A 9370-nucleotide genomic window follows, 5' to 3' on the forward strand; every position below is an offset into this window, starting at 1 on the left:
AGAGGAGAGAACAAGAGTCACCCTGACCGAGATAATAAAGGCTACGTTCCCTGCACCCTCCACCTCTCAAAATCCCGGATTCGTTCCCGGCCTCGGGAGTGTGGGGAAACGACTGGGGCCATGGTGCGGCGGGCCAGGGAGGAGGCCGCAAATCCTCAATTCGTCCAGCTACCCACGTTTCCCCCCTTAGATGGGTCGCCGCGGAGTGTTCTGAGTGGTCACCTACCCTTGTGTGCGTCACACATATTGACAAATGGTTCACGAGAAGCTAACTCTCAAAACCACAGAGAGAAAAGCCAAGCGCCCACAGACCTACGCAGCGTCGAAAGAAAACATTTCCGTGTCAGGCGTTCCCAGAATACTCTGCGTCTCACGGCGCGGAAGGGGCAGGGGGAGCGGGAGAAAAAAGGCCCAATATTAATTCTGCGCCTGCGCAAAGTGTAGGTTAAGCTTTGCTGACGGCTAGAACTGCACATGCGCAAGTTGTGGGCTGAAGCTTCAAGTGGTTGAAGCAGGGGCTGCTTCTACACTCTCAAGCTTTGGATCTAGCCAATTAAAGTTTTTGCTTTTTAATGCTGTTGCACAAATGACACATGGAAAAAGAGCCAAGAAGATGTATTAATAAAAGGTTTTTACCATTGTAAAGCAATTATACTCTAATATAAAGATGTTTTTAAAAGTTTTTATTGTGGCCATATGTCTGCGGCATTCGATTTTCTATTTTTTTCCAGTTCCAAAGACAAAAAAACACGAAGATTTTAAAAATGTGATTTCTTACCAGCAGATGGTGCCAGCGGCGGCGCGTTGAAGAAGCCTGAAAGTGAACAAACCCTCACTCGCTAGCCTATTCGACCAAACCCACCGTAGTCTTAAGCCCCCGGTGCCTTTATCTCGGTTTCAACTGGGCTCTCAGGCCACAGAGCCTTCCTCGCGAGAATTTACGAGATTAGACGCGAGAGGAGGAGCCGAAGTGCGACGCTGACAAATGACATTTCTCAGGTAGTCTCTACTGTTATACGCACATCTGGGGCCACAGAGCACGTGAGAAAAGGTGGCTCAGCCCCTTTTGCCCACGCCCGCGTTTCTCATGCTGCCCACGGGCCTCACTCAGGCTGCTATGCAGCTTCCTGCGGGGATCCACGCCCAAGATAGCGCGCCATGGCCTCCGGGAGACGCTCCTCGAGAGGAGATGTGAGGCCAACTCCTCCTCCCTGTACCCATCCTGCCTGGGATGTGGGCTTCCCCGTGGCGCGACAGCGACTGGGGATAACCAAGGAAGGGCTGACATGGAGGAGAGTTTTCTGTTCCCCGAGTACGTCCTGGATTCGGAGCCCGCAGTGACCCTCCAAAACCAGCTGCGGGAGCTGCAGCAGCGGCAGGAAGAGGAGGAGCGACGGTGCTACAGCGGCAGGAGGAGCGGCGGCAGCAGGAACTACGGAACTCCCGGCAGATGCACCCGGACCGTGTGCCAGCGCTGCTGATTGCTGGTGTTTCACCGGCGCGCCCTGCACCTGCAGGTGAGCCGCGAGCAGTACCTGGAGCTGGTGACCGCCGCGCTGCGGAGGCCCAAGCTCGCCCTGGTGCTGTACGTGATGGACCTGCTTGATCTGCCCGACGCCCTGCTGCCGCACCTGCCCGCGCAGGTGATCCAAGCAGCTGATCGTGCTGGGAAACAAGGTGAACCTGCTGCCCCTAGATACTCCCGGCTACCGACAGCGGCTCCAGGAGTGACTGTGGAACGACTGTGCCCGCGCCGGGCTCCTGCCGCCCCCTGGCTACCGAAGGCCACAACACCCCAGCGGGGACCGGCCACGGGACGAGCAGGAGAAAGCGAATCCTTCGCCCAAGTCCAGCACGATGCTCAGAGACGTGCGGCTCATCAGCTTCAAGACTGGCTATGGAGTCGAAGAGTTTGATCTCCGCGCTCCAGCGTTCCTGACGCTACCGCGGCGACGTCTACGTGGTTGGCGCCACCAACGCTGGCAAGTGCACTCTCTTCTACACGCTTCTGGAGTCCGATTACTGCATTGCCAAGGGCGCCGAAGCTATAGACCAGATGGTGAGCCTTAGGGCGCCAGTCCCCATCGTTTTCTGAGACGCTGGGAGTCTGATCGTGGTTCAGGCACCTATCTTTCATTAATGTCCACCAGGGGCTGGCTGGAGCCTTCACTTTAAAAATTATCTACCTACTTTGGTCACATTTCTCTTCTGTGTCAGTTTAGTGCTTGAAAATTCAGTATATGTTGTAGTAACTTTCCAACATAAATAATTAGAGTACTTCTATGTACCAGTCCCTCTTCTAGGCACTGTATGTGAACCAGATGACAAAGTAGTTTCTGTTATCTTGGAGGTTTCCCTCGTAGCTTTAGTTCTTTGTATATTTCTCCGGAAAATCCTTCTTTCACTTTCTACACCTAGCTTCACCCCTCACTTTCTCTTCATATCTTGAGTTTACTCATGAGATTACTATACAGATTTAACATTTGAATAATTCACTAATGCAATATGATGTGTGGCTTCGCTGAGATGAAATGTCAAATATGTGGCTTTAAGAAACGTCTGTGGTAACTGCAGAATGGGTGCTTCTATGGCCCTGTTTGCCATAGAAGGCAAAACTAAATACTTCATTTGTTCCTTTGAAACCAGTATTTAACTTTGAAAAGCTGTTTTTCTCTGTAGAGAACTTTAGTTGACTTATATACACAGCAGTTTTATACTGGTTGGTAGTTTTTCATTGTATAAAATAAGTTCCTTCTTCCTTTCTTAAGGAAAATCAGTGAACATGGCTTACAGTTGTGGCTTCCAACTTCCTTCCCGTTCACATTACTTCATTGGACAAGGCGGACACTGTATATCAGAAGCACGGGGGTCATACGTTACTCAAGGTGAGGCAACATGCTTTGATGGTTGTATAGTTAGGTTAACACACCCTGTAATAGTCCCACGGCCCTGCTAAAAAAGACTTTGTTGGACAGAACCAACTTTGTTACACCATCAGCTAGCTCTCCCCGACCTTGTTCACCTTGAGGATTTTGGCTATAAATTGAGGTGGGCTCTTATAGAAAAGTGATGTTGGATTGGACTGATCCTAGAATAGTGACAGAGCTGGGTTTTCTCTAGGTGACACTGTCCAATATTGTAGCGCCATGCGCCTATTTAAATAAGTTAATTAAAATGAAATAAACTTTAAAATTTAGTTCTTCCCTTGCACTAGCCACTTTTCAACTGCCCAACGGTCACATCATTGCAGAAAGTCATACTGGATAATGTGAGTGAAGAGCTCTAAGTTACAGATTTTCTCACAACTGGGTGATGCTACTGGCATCTAGTGGGTGGAAGCCAGAGATGATGCTAAACATAATGCAATGCACAAGACAGTACCTCACAACACAGAATTATCTGGTCCAAAATATGAGTAGTGCTGAGTTGAGAAGCCCTTGTATGAGTGGAAAAGCTCTCCTCTGAGGTTCTTAATCCCAGGCACTTAGGGGTTATCGTACCTCTTCTCTCCTGCTTTACTTGCTCCTTCCTTTCACCTGTTAAGGAGTGTGTTAAAATTTCTCTGACCTTTAAAAAAACAAAACTCAGTGTCCCACTCATTCCACCCCTTTACAATCAAGCTTACTCCTCACATCCCATGCTCTGCAGTCCCTGTTGTGCCCTTTCTATGCCACTGAAATTGTTCCAAGTTCACCAGAGACTGAATGAGGCCTGTTTACAGATCTTTTAACCAGACATGGGTACACCACTGGTGGCTGGTGTGTAATGTATGATAGTTAAGATCTCTGGAGCCAGGCTGGGTCCAAATCCTGCTCTGCTCCACCACTTAACGAAGCTGTGTGACTTTAGGTAAGTTTCCTTTACCTCTCTCTGTTGTACCTACACCACGAGGTTGTGGAGAAGATCAAGTGCAAGGGGACTGCTGTCACTGCTACGTAAGTATTTGTGGTGATGAAGGTTATGGGACATACCTACTGCAAAAATAGCAGGTACGTCCAATGCAGAGGTGATTTACCATTAGTTAATGCTCATACAACTGAAAATAAGTCAAAACACAAAATACACACCCACCCTTCAACAAGGATAAAACCAACCTGACTTGGGAAGTAAATGCTTCTTTCTCTCTGGATTTCCTAAGAAAGCCAGAGTGAAATTAAAACTCCATCGAAATAACTGTCCTAAAGTTAATACTCCAGAGACATGTGGGATTTTCAGGGTACGGCTCCACCCCCATGCATCTGTGTAGTCTTCAGAGTGGACTCACTGATACTTCTCAAAACACTGAGGCTTCTCTCCCGGTGTAATACAAATGGTTTCTTGGGCTGCTCTGTGGCTCATCCTTGCCTTCTGGTTTTCTTACTCACCTCCCAAGTCAAAGTCAATCCTGCCTCCTAATTATCACTGAGTCCAGCCTCATAGTCCAAACTGTAATCTACTTTCTTTAGGCTGTTTTGAGATCCTGTTTTGAGGTATTTTCCCAGTTCCCAGTTTTACTGCCTTCTGCCCACCCTCACCCCATCACAGCTGTAGTTCTCAACCAGGGTTGACTCTTACCTCAAGGGAACATTAGACAAAGACTGGAGGCGTTTCTGGTTTTCACAACTTGGTGGATGCTGAGTAGAGGCTGCTAAAAATTGTGCAATGCACAGGACAGCCTCCCGAGACAAAGAATTATTTGGCCCAAAAGGTCAATAGTGCTGAGGTTGAGAAACCCTGCACTACGCAGATTTTCCCAAAATACAAAGCAGGCCACAGTATTCTTTTTTGATTCTTTTCTCTTTCCTGCTTACAATTCCTTGGTAGTTCCACATTACTGAGAGAAGTCTAAACTGATAGCCTCATCACTAATGCACACACACACATAACATACTCTGCACAGTTAAACTACAGTTCTCTGAACTCATTATCCTTTTTCCAATTTCTGTGTCTGTACATGATACTAACCCAGGATACCTTCCCACTGAATAACTTTAATCTGTTTTTCAAATTCTGCTCTTCATTAATGTTTTCCTTGACCAAACCACGTTCATTACTTCCTTCACAATCACAGTACTTAGTAGATGCCTCTCATCACGTTTCTTACCTTGTAATTTATTTACTTGCTGTTTCCACCTTCTGATCTCCTCGAGGGTAGGGACCATACAGAACATACTGTAATAGCTATCTTTGTGTCCTTAGTGCTAAACACAGAGAGATCTGTTAATAAACAGGAAAATTATTATCCAGTTACTTCCAATTCATGGAAACACCTGTAAACATAGAAGCTGAATCTTACCCATTATCCATGTACCCTTGAGAGGTGATGAGGCAGGGATTAATCTCTGTGTCCAGCCAGGCCTGTAAGAACTAAGGTATTTGGAAGGATGTTGCTTTAATTGCCCAAAATTATCATGTCTAAAGCTTTATGGAGGACTGTAAAAACTGTAAGCTAATAAAGCAAGATTCTGCTGTCTGGAAGTTACCACCAGTTGGATGCCCACATGGGGCCCTTGTCACTGGGATCTATAGGCTTCATCCCATCACAGAGCTCCCGGGTTTTTCATTTGACCTAGAAGTAATTTGAGGTTTTTTCAACAGTTGAATGTTTAAAAGGATTTATTCTTGATACCTGTACAGTATTATCTTATCAGTGCCTTACTTAATATTAGAGTTATCAGGGGTTTAATTTGAACCTCCAAATATCTTCATCTCCTTCCAATGGAAGGTTCCAATGGGTGGAGAAGAAAGAATGGCAGGATTTCCTCCTCTTGTTGCTGAAGACATCACATTAGATGAAGGACTTGGGGAATCTGAAGCAGTGGCTGACATCAAGTTCTCCTCTGCAGGTAATTTTACACCAAGCACTTTTTTTTCTTTTTTAATTTGGCCGCACCACGCGGCATGTGGGATCTTAGCTCCCTGACCAGGGATCAAACCCGTACCCCCTGTAATAGAAGCACGGAGTCTTATCGACTGGACCACCAGGGAGAGGTCCCTACACCAAGCACTTTTTAAAAGGTGAATAAAGTAGCCTTACTGACCTTTAGTATATTTTTATACAGATGTGCCTTAACTGACATAAGCTGAATATTTTAAGAAATACATACTAGATTATTCATAAGATGTAACCTACTCTGAAAATAAATCTGTACCTTTTCACAAATGCATTGTATGCTTTTAAAAAATAGAGTGAAAGACAGCAGTAGCCTCCCTTGGGTTTCCATTTTGAGCTGTGTTTGGTGTTTTTAATAAGATAGTTGCTAACACCACCTGTGTTCTGCCATGTTCTTGCATAGGCTGGGTAGCAGTAACGCCGCAGTTTAAGGACAAACTGCACCTCCGAGGCTACACACCTCAAGGAACAGTTCTGACGGTCCGGCGCCCATTCTTGCCACATGTAGTTAACATCAAAGGAGAGCGCATCCGGAGAAGCGTGGCCTATAAAACCGAAAAGCCTCCTGCCCTTGTGTACAATCTGCAGAAAAAGAAAAAAAGATAAATATATGAAGCTGACCTGTTCACACTGAAGATTAACGATATAGAACATACTGTATACATTACATTGCATTAAATATTGCTATAATAAAACCTTCCGCCACCCTTTTTAAGCTACCAAGGACTGTGCCAGTTTTTAATGAATTGAGTTTGTAAACAGAAGTTATTTTTTGCTGGGTACATATATGTGTGTATCTGTGATTCAGATATACCTTAAAAGGAGTTCTGTTGAATTCAGGTTTCTCCCACTATATTTTTAGTGAAACCAGATGGCATTTCTAATTTGGAGTCTAATTGAGAGAGCAGCTTAGCAGTTGGCATATGAAAAAATGGCAGAAAATCAATGTCTCCAAAATACATGGCCTGAAATGAGATAAAAGCGAGTAAGTGGCTTTGCTCCACAGAGTCATCCAGGGACCCAACCAGGGGAACATGCCGCAGCTTCCATCTCTGGGTCTAAGGTGGTTGCTCAAGTTGTCATCCTTTCGCAATGGCAAAAAGAGAAGAGAGTGAAGAGCATGCAGCTCCCCTACTGAAAAGAAGGGGGAAGTACTGGAAGTTGCTCACATCACAGTGTCCATTGGTCAACACTTACATGGCCACACCCACCATGGGGAAGCTGGAGGATGTAGAGGGAAATGGGGATTTCGGACTTGTATTACTTAAGGGAAGAAGGGGAGAATGGAAACTGGAAAACAAGTAGAAGTTTCCCCTACATAATCTAAAAGGGCCTGAAAATCTTAGAAAAGAATTCATGTTATGTTTTTCTGGCATTCAGTTTCTTCTGCAAGGATCAGAGCACTTTAACCATTTTATTAACATTTGCCTGTAAACTGTATAACATTGCATCAGTCAGAAGTCTTTACCTTTATGTATTCCTAAATGAGTAAGTGGCACTAGAGCTGTGGACAATGCACTGGCCAGTCAAGTCCCAGATCCCAATGTTGAGATAAAAGCTCGTGGAGTAAGCTGGCCTGAAACGCAGATCCATGAGCTTCCTATAGACTCAGGTTTAGCATGAACTTTTTTTAAAAATAATTTTATTTTATTTATCTTTGGCTGCACTGGGTCTTCGTTGCTGCGTGTGGGCTTTCTCTAGTTGGGGCGAGCGGGGGCTACTCTTCATTGCGGTGCACAGGCTTCTCATTGCGGTGGCTTCTCTTGTTGCGGAGCACGGGCTCTAGGCGCACGGGCTTCAGTAGTTGTGGCACATGGGTTCAGTAGTTGTAGCTCGCAGGCTCTAGAGCGCAGCCTCAGTAGTTGTGGTGCATGGGCTTAGTTGCTCCGTGGCATGTGGGATCTTCCTGGACCAGGGCTCGAACCCGGATTCCCTGCACTGGCAGGCGTATTTTTAACTACTGAGACACCAGGGAAGCCCTAGCATGAACTTCTTAATAGTCCCATGTTCTCTGTCAACGTGTACACTCTAGCTCCCTTCTCACTAAGTAAGGATAAACAGTCAGTGTTTTAAAATGCAACTTGTCAAAACTTTGTAGAACTCACTTTCATTGGGTTTCAAAGTGAATACTATTGACATCTTGGGAAAGGTAGTTCTTTATGTGCATCCTTCATTCCCAGATATGAAAGGCCAGGAGCAACTTCCCCGCCCCATCCCTCATCGTGATAGTTGAGAAGTACCCCTGACGTTTCCAGACCCACCCTCTAGAGGGCGGTAGCTTCCCAAGTTGAGAAAATGATTGGTAGTCGATTTCTAGTTTATTTTGGAGAGAGTGAAATAGTTAATTTTACAAGTTAAAATTGTGACCATTATATTTCTATCTACTGTTTATAGTTTAGAGCTAGGCCTGAATCTTTAGATAAAATGAAGAAAATATGGTAAACTTAGCATCTGTGGAAAAATACAGAATCCAAAAACTGATACTGTATTTACCCTGAAATCTTATAATGTATTTTAGAGAGCAGAATATTTCTCCCTCCTTATCTTCTCTCTAGGCTTTTAGACCTCTCAACCACCAAGGATTCCATTTTTAAATGTTCATAACTTATATTCTCAGGTTTTTCTTACCTGTAAAATTCAATGGTTATGTTTTGACTGAGGCATATCTAAAAATGTTCCAAGGTACTTTGCTAGCAATTTCAAACAGTGCAATTTACTAAGTAAGTTTCAGTCTCCCTGGTTGTCTTTAGTCTCTTTGGGTCATCATTTTCTCATTTGTAAAATGGGGGAATGACAGCAGATATTTCAGTCCTAACATTTTATGATTCTCAGCAAAAACAGGCAGGAAAGCCAGGAAACGGTGTTTACAATACCTCAGACAGAAAAGGCCCTCAGACCTCAGACAACTGTGCCTAGACAGTTGAGAACTGGTGCTATGATCTGCTATTAATTTACACCACATTCTGCCAACCTAATGCAGCCCAGGATCACTGCTGTTCTATCCAACTGACCCACAATGGGTTTTGGTTTAAGAAAGTTCTCTTACTGTGTTGGTTTCTGAGCATACGTCAGCTTACTGATACTCCTTAATCCATTGATCTTAGTGTGAAGAGTGCCCTCCCATCATTAATCATTTACACTATGACAGCAAGCAGGAATTAGTAAAGAGTAGAAATTAATGGCAAGGTGTCAGTACAGCCCCCTCATGTCCACAGAACAGAAGTTGTTTTGAGGGGCTAGAAAATGATTTAGTAACTTTATACCAGTTGGTTCTGCAGCCTTGTTGTGTTCAGCATGTCACCCCTTTTGTATTCATGACACCTTAAAAGGAAGAAAATATGTGCCATCAAAGAGTTTTTGACTTCTATGTGATATTAAATATGCATTTTTATTTTTTAAAGTTCCATCATATCTTTCTTCCCCTCTTTAAAACAGGAGCATTTCCTTCAAAGTTACTGAGACAAAGTGAAGTTTAAACATTTTGCATTTTTAATCACC

General features: G+C 44.5%; 1 pseudogene; it reads left to right on the top strand.

The window, feature by feature from the left end:
• The first annotated feature begins 1087 nt into the window (after window positions 1–1087).
• LOC112400773 (nitric oxide-associated protein 1-like) lies at window positions 1088–6591 on the top strand (annotated as a pseudogene).
• Window positions 6592–9370: the final 2779 nt, after the last annotated feature.

Source organism: Neophocaena asiaeorientalis, unplaced genomic scaffold (genome assembly GCF_003031525.2).
Source record: "Neophocaena asiaeorientalis asiaeorientalis breed wild unplaced genomic scaffold, Neophocaena_asiaeorientalis_V1.1 scaffold19, whole genome shotgun sequence".
Taxonomy (NCBI): domain Eukaryota; kingdom Metazoa; phylum Chordata; class Mammalia; order Artiodactyla; family Phocoenidae; genus Neophocaena; species Neophocaena asiaeorientalis.